Raw genomic sequence first — 14,056 nt, 5'->3', positions numbered from 1 at the left:
CCAGACAGTCAAAGTCAATACATGCGATAGACAGCAGCTGCGTGAAGTCATCAAAAAAGTTGACAGAGTATTTTGGTGGCCTGTAAACAGTTAAAAGTAAAACACGAGAGGATAATTTCAATATAAGAGCAAGATATTTAAAGGCTGCAAACTTTCCAAATGATATCTGCCTGCACTGGAAAACATTATTATAAAGGGCTGCCACCTCCTGTCTTGCCTACTCTAACTGAACTTCAAAATAAAAGACCCTGTACACTGCGCTTACTTGCACACTAGTCCCTAGTTGATGCTGTGGTGTGCCATGAGAAATGACAACACCCACAGACGCAGGCATACGTTGGTTATGTAGGCTTAAACCTGCAATAACTGATATCAGACCTTATAACCAATCCTGAAACTAATGTGTGCTATGTGGAGATTTCATTGAGACATAATGATATAAACCAATATCTACACATGCAGGCCAGCTATGTAGTGGTTTTCACATCTTTTCTAAAGCTTGTTGTCAAATTCCGCTCCGGCACGAAGCTTCTCCCGGGCGATTCAGTAGCTTTTCATGTTTTTTAAAACTACCTTGGCACCTCCCTCGCTGTTTAAAAGCGGCGCTCACCCCCTGCCATTCCTGAAAAAAATTCTCGTAATGGCGGAATCAATGAAGCGAGGGAGCAAACTTAGTGAACTAGTAAACTTGCTACCTACCTCTTCCCTTGTCATTGTGGGACATGTAACCTTCAGTGGAAGAAAGGCCTGGCAAAGCGAGACTCAAAGAGAATATTATAACTGTATTAGTGGCACCCATCAATCAATTTAAACATGGCTTTATAGATGTTATCTTGAGAGTGCATACATCTTTTGTCTTTAGTTTGATAAAGATTGATCAAACTATCATGAATATGTGACATTGTCAATTTATCAAAGTATTCGCAGCTAGACATTTTGATCTACCATACTCTTGGTTTTCAAGATATTACAATTTTTGTCTGTTTACTAATAAAGGTATGACGATTTTTTAAATCATGTTTTGTTTCTGTAATGTACAGTTTAGGAGGACAACGCTGTGGGATGACAATCAGTTTTTGCCATAAACAGAGGTGGGTGATTTCAGAATCATGGGTAGGTACCAGTGTATGAAAGATTTGTCTAACTTCAACCCGACCCGAAAATTGCAGCTCTCTAGGCCAAAGTGTTAAGATTTTATACCCATTTTATCCAATTTTACAGTTTTGATTTTGTAAGGCTATAGCGCCACCTTTTGACCAGTCATTAAAGGATAACGCTGGTGTTTTTAAATACATTTCTTATCGTCAACAAATCCTATGAAAATAACAAAATCAACAATGCGTTTGCTCTACTCCTATTACTTTCCGACTTCCCACGTACACTTTTTAGCCTTCAAACCGGAAGTCATTGGCTCCAATTGTTAGTTAAAGACATTTAAATACAGCTCACAAAGACATAGTTTCAATTTTAAAAATCGCTAACTGTTACCATGAAAAGTCAGGCTATTGTAGATTACCAAATCAAATTCAAATGGGAACAAATTCTTCATTACGACAGGGACTATTTTCGGTGCTACGGAGCTACATTCCTGAGATCGAAAACATGTTTATGGTCGGCTTATTAAGTTGTTTGAGGAAAAAGTCGGCCGGCCCGGTGCATCGTGATGATGAAATATGCTGCCAGAGCAACAGCATGGCTCTCTGACGTGTTTTTAATAGGTTTTTTTAATACAATGGAGTTCTATGGCTACTGAGACATGGCTTTATTGGGTATTGGCTACATGGATGAGACTTGTTAGCAAAACAAATTCATTGCTGATTTTGTTATTTTTCATAGGATTTGTTGACGGTAAGAAATGCATCAAGAAACACCAGCCTTATCCTTTAAAGTATTTGATGTTGACTTGTGCCAGTTGGATGTGTGATGAGTTTCAGAGCGCTAGCTTTAACAAGCTCATGGGAATTTGGCTCAGCCCGCCCAAGGTTTCTTCCAAGTTTTCCTACTAAGGTTTTTCTAGGGAGTTTTTCCTTGTGTGCAATTAGGGTCTAAGGCTGGGGGTGCCAGGTAGGTTAGGCTATGTAGAATAGGTAGATTGTTTGTCTTGCTAAAATCTGCTCTTGTCTGTCTTGTGATTTTTGCTATACTTGTACTATATCATTTTGTTCACCACTGATTTTTGTTTAGTTAGATCTAGTTAGGCTCATTCTCTGTAAAGTCCTCTGAGACATGCTTGTGATAAAGGGCTATATAAATAAACAAACCTGAACTTGAACTTGAACTTGAACTTGATAGTCCCAGTGGCAAAGTTGTAGATGTAGGAGGCCTGGATGTGTGTACAAAGTTTAGCTTCAATTGGACTTGTGGTGTGAGAGTTAGGCCATCTGGCAAGTATGTGTGGATTAGCACTACGTGTTTGGAAGCCTAATTACTACTGCTGCTACTACTTTTACTACTACTACAACAAGAACTACTACTATATTCATGCGTACTTGTGTTGAATATGATCAAAATATATGATTAAACTCAATTGATCAATTATAAATTAAATATGTCATCAATCAAACTGCATCATATCTATCATCAGAGGTGGACGATACTGACAGGACCATATCTGATTTTTAATAAAAGGCAATATTAGCCCAATATATCAGTGTAGCTCCATTGATACAACACCAGGCCCACAGGTCTTATCTTGGCTGCAGGGTCAACTCACTTCCCTCTAGCTGATTAGCTCTCACTGAGATAAGAATTACAATAGCTAGTTCCTGCAGGGTATTCATAACATAAGCCAGTTAGTTTAGGAGCACTAACCTGTCTTATGTACAAGACACCTTCTTTCTTATATACAGGATCTTTCTGGTTACTTAATCTTGTCACTCCAGGCCTAAGTGTAGCTCAAAAGGAAGCATCGTAGCAGGTCTCGGAATGTGGACATGGTAGGAAATGAATAATGGTTTACTGAGGATTAACCTCCACACCACAGAGTAAAACACATACAGCAGATAACTCATAATTTACCATTATATTAAGCTGCTGTCTGATTACCCCATAATAATAGAAATGAGGGAGATATATGAACAGTTTATAGATGCAACGTCAACACACAAGTATTTTACTAACTCAAAAGCAGCTTCAAAACATTTGCAGGAGCGTTGGTGAAATTGGAGCTCACGTGGCGTTGTTCTGAATTCCCCATAAACAATTGACTCTATCGGAGATTTGGCTAATGTAACAAAATTTTGGTCATTGTATGATATAATGGTATTCAAATGCAAATCAATTCAATTAGTTAGTTTACTACTACTAGTGCTACTACTATTACTACTACTCATAATAAAATATATTCATGCATACTTTCACACATCATTTTAGATTAAGGGCTTCCCATAGACACCCAGTGTAGCGTTGATCAATTCTACAATAAATATTTAATCAGTCAAACTCTATCATACACATCATATTGCAGGTGGACAACACTGACTGGACCTATATATATATCTATATATCTATATATAGATATATATATACATATTTTATATAAGACCAATATCAGTGCCACATATCAGTCTAACCCCAGTGCCTATATTACACATCTCATCTCAATGATAACTATTCATACAAGAATAGCAGGAACAAATCCCAGACAAGCAGAGAAAGGGTATGGCATTTCCCTGTAATGACACACAGAGGGCAGTGCTGCCTGGGTGTTGCTGTGTGTTCATGCTGTGTATGGGTAATGTTTCTATATTGCTGCTAGACATAACTTACCAAGCTTAGGACAAAGTGCTGTAAATGTGCTGGGACATTGTGTACTGAACGCTGTGTACTGTTGGTGAACGCACATAGAGAATAGACTGCTGTTCGATGAAACCCAAGTATCTCCAAAAAGTCAGCCGTTAAGGAATACAGTAAAATAAAGTTAATCCAAATATTTGGATTAACAAACATATATTTTGTCAATTATACAGACCAGTGTTTGGACATACTGTCATTCGAGAAAGATGTATTATGGAGAAACTCACATTCCTCATATAAAAGGAAAAACTAAATAAAAACTAAAGTGAGTAAAAACACCATCCAATAATATGCCACGGTAAACATGGTGCACTGGTAGGGAATAATGTATAGTAATACTGTATGTATAGGAGTGTGATTCTAATATGACACCCTATTGAGCAATGATTTCAAAGTGGTAATCCTTGAGATCCTGTTTTTTAATATTGTCTCCAACTTTGGTGCTAAGCGCTCATTGCTGTGGTGTTTTCCACTGCACTTCCCAGCAATATCAACCAGCTGCAGCCGCGGAGACCGCAGTTTCAGACCAACAGTTTTAGACTACGCATGTGAGTCAATGTGAGGTACGGCAACTCTGCAGGGGAAATAATGTAACTACATTTCCACCTCAATAAAGATTGATTTTTAAAACGATTAACTAGTTGTAGTGGTTTGTAATGCTTTGCATATGACTGTATACAACTGTAATCAAGCATACAGTCATGCTTTTCTCACGCAAATAAAAAAAAAACTGAAGTGCTTTATAAAAACACATTTGAAAAAAATGATTAACAATGAAAAATACTGATAAGATTAGATTAAGAATGGGTAAATTGACAGTAAAAATGTACCAAACAGAAGACCTTTTTCATATTTTACTTTTTTAACACAAACAGCAACAATAAAAAACAGGTTTTCAACATGTTTATTTATTTATTTGTGTATTTCTTTTTAAAGTGAGGGGGATGACATGACTATTGATGCAGTTTCTGTAGGTGGCGCTCTTTTCTTCTGTTCAGCCTAAAACTCAGTTTGTAGGTAGCAGTAGTAAAAAGAATGAGTTGCAATTAAATATGGATTTCAAGTAATACAGTAGTTAAATGTGCATTCAAGGTGTCTCAAAATGCTGATGCCTGTAATCTTAATTTATAGCTACACAAGGCAATTTTGCACGCTGGTGCCTCCGAATGGCAGTGAGAGGGAACTGATTGAAATATGTGATTAATTCCCAGAAATCCTGTAACGTGACATCAGTGAACTACAGACAGCATGCTTGTGTTCACCAACCAAAGGCTTCCAAAGGGACGACAGAGGCAAAAGTTCTAACACTGGTGAGTCCAGCTTGATGATTTCCCACCAGTGACCATACCAACACCAGAATATAATTTGGGCAAATAAGGCGAATCTATACGGTGTCTTAGTGACAATGGAACAGTCTTCTCTGTTGCAGCCCCACTTTGTGATTTAAAGTAATAAGACCGGTGGATTTTTTCTTAAAAATCTTGCCTAGTGCAACTCTACTCTGAACAAGGAGCATGCTGTGGCGATGATCAAGTTATACAATGACACTCAATGAATTTGGAAGACCCTCTTCACTAACAATAGAACATGTTAAGTAGAAATGTATGAATGAAAAGTATGAAAAATATGAATTACAATATTATAGGGGTGTGCAAAATAACAAGACAACATATTGACACAAAGCAATAGAATGAAAATATGTACCATGTGAAAATATACAAAAAAAAATATATATATATGCAGCATGAAGTGAAAAAATATAAAAAAAATATTGTGATATAAGCAATATGCACAAATGAGAGAGAAAATTGAAGTATTTAGAAAACAAATATGTGGAAATGCAGATGCTATGGAGGGACATATACACCTGTAAACTCATCTGTTCTGTATGTGCTGACTCTACTTTCCTGCTGTGTCACTATCAGCAGAAAAATTGGATCAAGGATTCATCATCCAGGCCAGGCCAAACCAGACCAGATCAGGCTATGTTGAGGCACAGTGTGTCCAGAGTTTGTTCTCACAACAGATTAAAGCTCTGTGGATTAGGATTAGTCACCTCTACCTGTGCACACTTTCCAGCCTTCATATTGGTAAGAAGCGAGGTCAGGAAGTGACCACTGGAAGATCTGAGATTTGAGTGTGTTGGAATTAGAGCAGTGTTGAATTGGTGGGAACCTATTAGGAATGATTCCCAATCATTTCTAATTGTTTATTGTGGGAGAAGCATTTTGCAACATGTAGTGATGACACAGCAGAAGCAGTTCTTAATTAGGGGTTCAAGCCCGTAGGGCTGAAACCCTATTGTTTTTGTGCCGGTTTATTATTGTTCTTCTGCCACGACGCAAATTCCCGTGAGCTGGTACTTCGCAGAGACATGAAATTTGGCCCAACAGATATTGGTGGCTAGTTTCTGCTCAAGAAATATTTACCCAATCGGCCTGAAGGGGGCACTATAATTAAAGGTTTTACTTTAAAGGCCTACACCGTAAGTCCGATTTTGATAAAACTTGGTACACATGTGCAGGTGTCCTAACTCTACAATTTTGCAATTTGGACCCTCAAGGTCCGCCTGGAAAGTTTTTGAGATATTTTGAAAGTTTTGAAAAACACATTTTTAACATCTCCTCCTACACTGTTTGACCGATCACCACCAAAATCGGTATGTAGCATCTACAGACTAATCTCATTAAAAGTTGTTAAAAGGTTGTTGATATCTACTGTCGTTTTGAAGATATTAATTTTTACATTTGTGAGAGGGCGTGGCCTGTCAGCTAAATTGTTATAACTTCATGACCAATTGCCCAATCACCACGAAACTTGGTGAACATGTTCAGATATCATCAATGACCATGTGTGCAAAGCTGTTTTAAGATTGAACAGTAGGGGGCGCTACAAATGCCAAAAAACTGTATCTCTTAATCCAGATGACGAAATTGCGTGAAATTTGGTACACATGTTCAGGGAGGCTGTACTAGTCAAAATCAGAAGTTTCCTCATCATTGGTGAAAGTGGGCAGGGCCTATGGTGTAATAACCATGTAACAGCCGGTAAATCAAAGCCCATTCACATAATCGGTCCCAACCTTCTCAGCCTCATTTGGAATGGCATTTCTAACATGCATACCGAATTTTGTGCGATTCGACCAAGCGGGGGCGCCGCAAACGCAAAAAATTGGCGTGGCCTAACACAAAAACAGCCGTAACTCCACACCCGTTTGTTCAATGATCGCAAAACTTGGCAGATATATCAAGGGATATATTTGGACGATGTCCTCGGAACCACTGACGCTTTTTTCGCGACGTCAGTACCGTTCAGAAAAGGCTTGAACCCCTTTCATGGCCGCTTGCGGCTATATTTTTCTTCTGTTTTCTTTCTTTTTGCTCTATTCTCATTTCCCGAGGTTGTGACCATTAATGGCATTGTGACCATTATTTTCTTCATCATATAACTTTTAGAGCAACAAGTAACATTAAAGGGTTTAATCTCAACTCAGAACACAGATATCTAATGAAGGAGCAGGTTTCTATGTCTCTATCAACAGCACCTATAGCAAAATTACCAGCATAAAACAACAAAGCTGAATCCCTTATACCTCTGGGTTGGATAGAGAGAGAGAGAGATCAGATTTGAATGAACAGAAGCCTGATTTCAACCTTAGTTCACCCTGTCTGTCTGTCTGTCTGTCTGGCGGCTGGCGCCACGTGCCGCCCTGGAACAAGGCAACACCACTGAAGAAGTGGGTCAGTATGGTCTGACAGAGAGAGCAGCCTTCTGCAGCCTGTTTGATACGGTTTGACCAATGTATTCAGGACCTTTAAATTTAAATTTGACCATTTTCAAAAAACAAAAATATTAGTGTTTCCTCCAGAATTTTATTGTTGTCAGGGGGGAAAAGCTCCTGAAACAGCATTAAGACCATGGGACACTATAATTATCCATTGAAACCTTGGATATTAATACAGTAGTACTAATAAAAACATATTGATGAATACTGGAATCTCATCAATGTGTCTTTAGAATATATTCAGGTTAAGGGCTTCCCATAGACAACCAGTATTTATTTTTATTACATTATATATTAGTATTATATTATTATTATTATTATTATATATTAATCAATTCTACAATAAATCTGTAAAATCAGTCAAGCTTAAAATCTATCATATCAGAGGTGGACGGCACTGACTGGAGCATGTCTGATTTTTAATAAAAGGCAAATATCTGCCCCATGCATTGGTCTAACCCTTATATTTAAGTGAATCAGCCAGAATTTGATGGAGGTTCAGCTGTTTGCGTTTCTGTGGGTCATCCTGTGCAGTCATCATCCTCTTATCTTCATTCTCTGAGTTTTAGTCTGTCTGGTAAAAGTATGCCCAAAGCCTCTCACTCTGAAACATATTTTACATTTTTTTTTTTTTTTAACCTTTATTTATTCAGGGGAGTTTCACTGAGAGCAATGCTCTGTTTTTCAGGAACGCCCTGATCACATTCACACCTGGAAGCTGATCAGTACAACCACAGTCTAATCTGCTGGCCACTGAGCAGCTCCACTGGAGCGGTTGGGGTTAAGGGCCTTGCTCAAGGGCACCTCAGTGGTGGTAATGAGGGAGGGGCAAGCGCTGCTTTTCACTTTCCCCACCCAGATTTATCCTGCCGGTCCGGGGGATTGAACCGACGACCTTCTGGTCACAAGCTCGCTTCTCTAACCTTTAGGCCACCACTGGGTGGAGAAAAAAAAGGATGGTATTCATTTTGGGTGAACTGGAAGAATTGGTGCTAGTAAAATAAAACAGAATTAAGAATTAAGAGGCCAGTGTGTGGGCTTAAAAAGTTCTTTTAACACTAGAAAGGCCAAGCTGCCTTCACCTGACTGCAGCTTTGAATTTTAGAATTGAAGTAACACAGCTTTTAAAATAAATGTCCCTCCATGACTTTTCTGAGACCACATTTCCACACAATTTTCTAAATTATGCAAGGAAAGGGTTGTTACCCCCTGTTACCATCTTTTAATTTACCCCATTCAGTTGATAGCTTGTTGGCCTGACTTAGACCCACAAAATCCATAATCTAGTGTTTTACTTGGAGTCAGTGTTTCCAAGAAGGAAATCCAAAATGAATGGGTTAGGGTATCCCTCTTTAGAAGTGCCGTATCAAAAATCACTCCCTCATTTTGGCAATATCACTTTTTCAATTCCAGTTTATTTTAGATGGGAAACTGGGTGACTCATCTCCATAAAATGTGCTGCTACAAGGTAACCACTGGCGGCGCCAGGATTCATAGTGTGGGTGGGCCTACAGAAAATCAGGTGGGCCCTCCAAGACGCTAGTTACGAGCCAAAAAATTACACCACTACTTGCCTAAATTTGCCCGTAGCCGTAGCATTACAGGCACCAAAACAAAAAAAAATATGATAGCATCTCAACCTGGCACGCTGCCCTCCTATAACCACACGCGCGCGCACACACACACACTCCGCTGTCAGACACAAGAGCAGCATTAAATCATATACTGTAGCCTATATATTCAGATGCAAACACATGCGCCTATCAGACCCAACAGAACGGCATAACAGCCCGGCACAGCTGCCAAATAATCTCACACGCACACCAGATGCAGACGCGGTAGCGTAAAATACAATCAGCATACCCAATAACTAAAAAAAAAACAATAAACAATAGGCAATATTACATTCAGATAATGTAAACAGTTTAGGCCTACCTTTGATGATTAGCCTACAGCAGGAGACGACGGGGCTTGGTGTGTAACGTAATACCGTAGTTAGCTTACAGCTGCGGTTACATGAGCGTTATTTTTTTATTCTGAATGAATTCATTCCGATTGAGGATTCACCCGCAAGTGTTTACATGTGCGCTAAATAAAAGGATCGCATGGTGTGTGTTTATGTGCTCCAATGTATGTAATCATAATAAAAGTTTCTGACATGCGCAAAATACAGAATCCAGCACTCTAACATGTTTTTAAAAGATGATCCTGCGTCGGGTGCTTGGCACGGCTGTTGCTTTACTGCTGTTCTTTCTGATGAAGCGTTTTATCACAACATACGACCCCATTAGTGTCAGAAAAAGACGTTTTGTTTTGCCCCCGCAATGATTGGGTCCATTTGTAATTCTCACTGCCGTACAGTCAGCACTTGATATAAAAATGGGCTGCGCCGCCAACATCAAGCCCGAGCGCCCCGGGGTCCATAACAAGCACATTCATTCAAATTCTCCCGGAAAAATAGGGAACATAATTGACGTTACTTACGTCAAATGCGTGAGCATGTGCAGAAAGAGGCGAGATAGTCCAACCAAAGAAAGTAATCAGAATGAGTGTTTACATGACGAAATTTTACGTGTGTTAAGTCTCGTGATTGGGTGGGCCTGGGTTCCAAGTGGGTGGGCCCAGGCCCACCTAGGCCATTTTGTGCACTTTCCATTAGATTTATTAGGAAAAAGATAAAGAAATAATTGTCTGGTGCACATTGATGCCATTATGGCATTGAATGTCAGCTTAAAAACAGCCTTATACAACCTTTGTTTACAGTCATTATTACAATCACATCCTGAGATGATTTTTGACCTTTAAGAGTATTCCATTAGGTTGCGTGTCTTTTCAACTCCATGTTCTCTAATGTGGTGACTGAGAGACTTTGGAACTGACAAGTGTGAGTCTGTGATTAGTGAGTCTGGCCATCTTAGGAAACAAACGTAATGTGCTTAATGTACTGTTTTGTTAGTATGATAGTTAACATGATAATTGATAATGGCTTCTCCTATTCTGTTTAGGCCTCATCTCTTCATAAAAGAACTACTGATCTGGGTTAATGCCTTTATATTGTATGTATGTGAACAGAACATCATGTACTTTAACGGCAGCATCAAGGTGTCTTATGTAAGCCTTTTATGTGACATATTTTTTGAAAGGAGACAGTCAAAGAAGTGACTGATGCAGTACGAGGGTTTCTTTGTCTTGTCTGTGTCAGTTTAGTTTGGATCTCAGTTCTGCTGGTGTGCTTGTGTCTTTATGGGCTTGTACCTGTTTGTTTAAATCTGTGGTTTTGTGTGTGTGTGTGTGTGTGTGTGTGTGTGTGTGTGTGTGTGTGTGTGTGTGTGTGCGCGCGTGTGTGCGTTTGTGTGTGCACGCACATGTTTGCATGTCATCGCTGTCTCATATGTCCAAAATGTCAACTTTTCAGGAACTTAGAAAAACAACGTTGTATGTAGCTTGACCACTGTTCATTTTTGACTTTTTTGACATCTTCCTAAGCAACTGCATTCATTTATGCTTTTCTTTCCCTACAAGTCCCTATCCTCATATAACTTACATCAGTTTGATACCACTTGCTATGATGCATACTATTAATTTGCATCATTTATGTCTGACTAGAATAAGATCCAAGGAGAGAGATACAAGGGATATATTTATATCAGTGTTCATGTGATGGATAAACAAAAAGTTGTCAATATGCATTTATTAGTATTTTTGTGATCACTGAGAAGATATTATTTGAAAAGTGTGAAAATCCACATATTCATTACCTTTGAATGTTATTTTTGCTTGTGTGGTGTTATTTTTTTTTTTTTTTTACAAATAACCTTTTGGTGGTTAAATATTTACAACGGTAGAACAGGCAGGTATGTCAAACTAACCCTTTGATGCTGAATATCTCAGAACTGCACTCCACCCAGATAGACCCTTATAATTCCAAGCTCACGATTTGGTCAGTGTGATAAATTATTAGACATAAGGACTGACATGATTTTATTTTTTGGTCAATATGTTAAATTATTAAATGTACCTGTATGTCACCAAACTATGATCTTATGATCTTAGGAACATTGGTCTGATGCTCCCTGATAGGATTTTCTTTTTAAGATATGGCTTCCAAATAAATTTCTGGTGATTTTTGCTTGATCTTTGCTCTCCATTATAACGATAAAACCGGATAAAATTTGGACTCACCATGGTTAAGGTATGGGGGGTGCCAATTAATGTAAGTCTTTATGTAAGTTGGTGTGTGTGAGGGTGTGTGTGTCTATACTTTAATATGTCTCATAGGGATTGAATGGGGGAGGGAGTGTTTGCAATCTAGGTCTCATACTGACACCACTGTAACCCATATGATCCTCTCACTGCTCTCTCCCTCCCTCTCTCTCTCTCTCCCTCCCTCTCTCTCTCTCTCTCTCTCTCCCTCCCAGCCATCCTGTCCTCTCTCACCCAGTCTCTGTGTCTGTCTGCAGCTCCGCCCTCCTGTCCTACATGTTAAAGAACACGTTGTTCCTTGGCAGCGCCGGGGCTGGAAACACGACCAAAATATCGTCATACTCAAGTATAAGTACAGTTAGTTTGCTTACATTTTGAGATTGTTATTTTTTGGATGTTATATACAAAATAGTAACATTTTAAAGGATAAAATACCTTGCATATTTAGTTATGTTAGGGTATTTTTTCCAAAATGAATATATAGTGTTTTGGAAAGAAAAATTATTTTGTTTTGTTTTGTCTGAATACAGTATACAAACAAACAGAAAATGAATAGATGTGCTTAACATGGATTATTTTGTTGTGTGGTCACAACAAAATAATGAATCAAATTACAAAGGGTGGACAAAATAACAAAAACACCACATGGAAAAAGGACATCATCTTTGAAATAACACAATTACAAAGCCAGCTATACAGGCAAATGGAAGTCATTTTATAGGACCAGGAGCACCCTAGGGTGCACACACTGTTACCTCAGGATGTCCCCATATACCAACATGATAGTGCCCCCATACACACTGCTGGTTTCATGAACACCAGAATGAAGTAAAGAATAAACTCCTACTACAGTATTACTACTACTTGATATTCATGTATTGTTGGGTGTTTCTGTTATTTTGCCCACCCCCCTGTATAGGTTGTGTTGTGGTCTCAGTTCTTCTTATGTAAGTAGGTAGTAGTTGGTGCATCATAAGATACAAAATAAGACGAAACTTTAATCCCCATGGAAAGGGATCCTTTAAGTTTTTTGCCCTCCTAGAGTTTTTTGCCCTCCTAGACGGTCTAGGAGGCCAATTTTCATATAATTATGCAAACAAGGTTAATTTCTTCTAAGGAAAGTATGTGTTATACATTTGGTGAAGATTAGACACACAGTTGATGAGTTATACATTTGTTGAAGATTGGACACACAGTTGATGAGTTATGATCATTTTTCTGCTTAGCCACATACTTTATCAAGTTTGTTGGTAAATTGTAGCCATGTCATTAAACTGAACTAAAAAAAATGAATCTTTATGTAGCTTGGTCTGATAGTGTGGTGCACACATTTTGGAGGCAAAAGTAAAAACTTGAAGAAGTAGCAGGAAAAGGTTTTTCATAAAACACTAAATGGTGGAAAATCCAATATGGTGGAAATTGACTACACTACATGTACTTGATTTGGCTTGATCCAAGGAATCTATGGAAAAAAACATTTTGTTTCCGTGTCAAGCAATTCAGAAGTTATTGGCCAAAACGTGACCAGCACTACATGCTTGGACCCCTAAATATATAAATTAAAGTATGAATATATATGAATTACTACATAATAAGGATGTTCATAACAATTACACAGCATACTGAGGCATAGAAGAAAAATTAATGAAAATATACCAATTTACCATTAGACAACAACATCTATGAGACTCATTCTACCATCTGCCAGGGACATTTTAGTGGAATTATACTATTTAATTTCACTTTAAGGGTATATTTGTGTAAGCAATATAATATACCATTCTACATTGTTTTTGCACTAAAAAAAAAAGCCCATTCTGTTTGGTCTAAGTTCTGTTTTTATTATTTGACCTTATGAAAATCAACAATAGACCCATGTAGGCCTAAATAAAAGAAATGTGTAGTCATGAGCCAAGGTCAACTGTGTGCTAGTAAAACAAATGCTTCAATAATACAATCAAGTTTAAAAAATAACTCACACAGTACCATGAACATAATCAATAAATGCACCCCACTAACATGTGTATATATATATATACAACAAAAAGACAGTCCTACCACACAAAGCCAAGTAATTGGGTCAGTGTTTTAATTGGCAGATCTCTGCAAACAAAGACTATACCATTCTGTAACAGATAAACAAGAGTAAAGGAAAATATACTGCAGCTTATACATTATTGTTTAAACAACTTGGTGCTCCTTGGTTTTACCTTTTGACCTTGACTTGCTAAGTTGTGGCTACTTTTAATACATTCCCTCAGAATAAGTCATATT

This window comes from Centroberyx gerrardi, chromosome 14 (genome assembly GCF_048128805.1).
Source record: "Centroberyx gerrardi isolate f3 chromosome 14, fCenGer3.hap1.cur.20231027, whole genome shotgun sequence".
NCBI lineage: Eukaryota > Metazoa > Chordata > Actinopteri > Beryciformes > Berycidae > Centroberyx > Centroberyx gerrardi.
The sequence above is the reverse complement of the archived record's forward strand: the minus strand, read 5'-3'. Positions refer to the sequence as shown.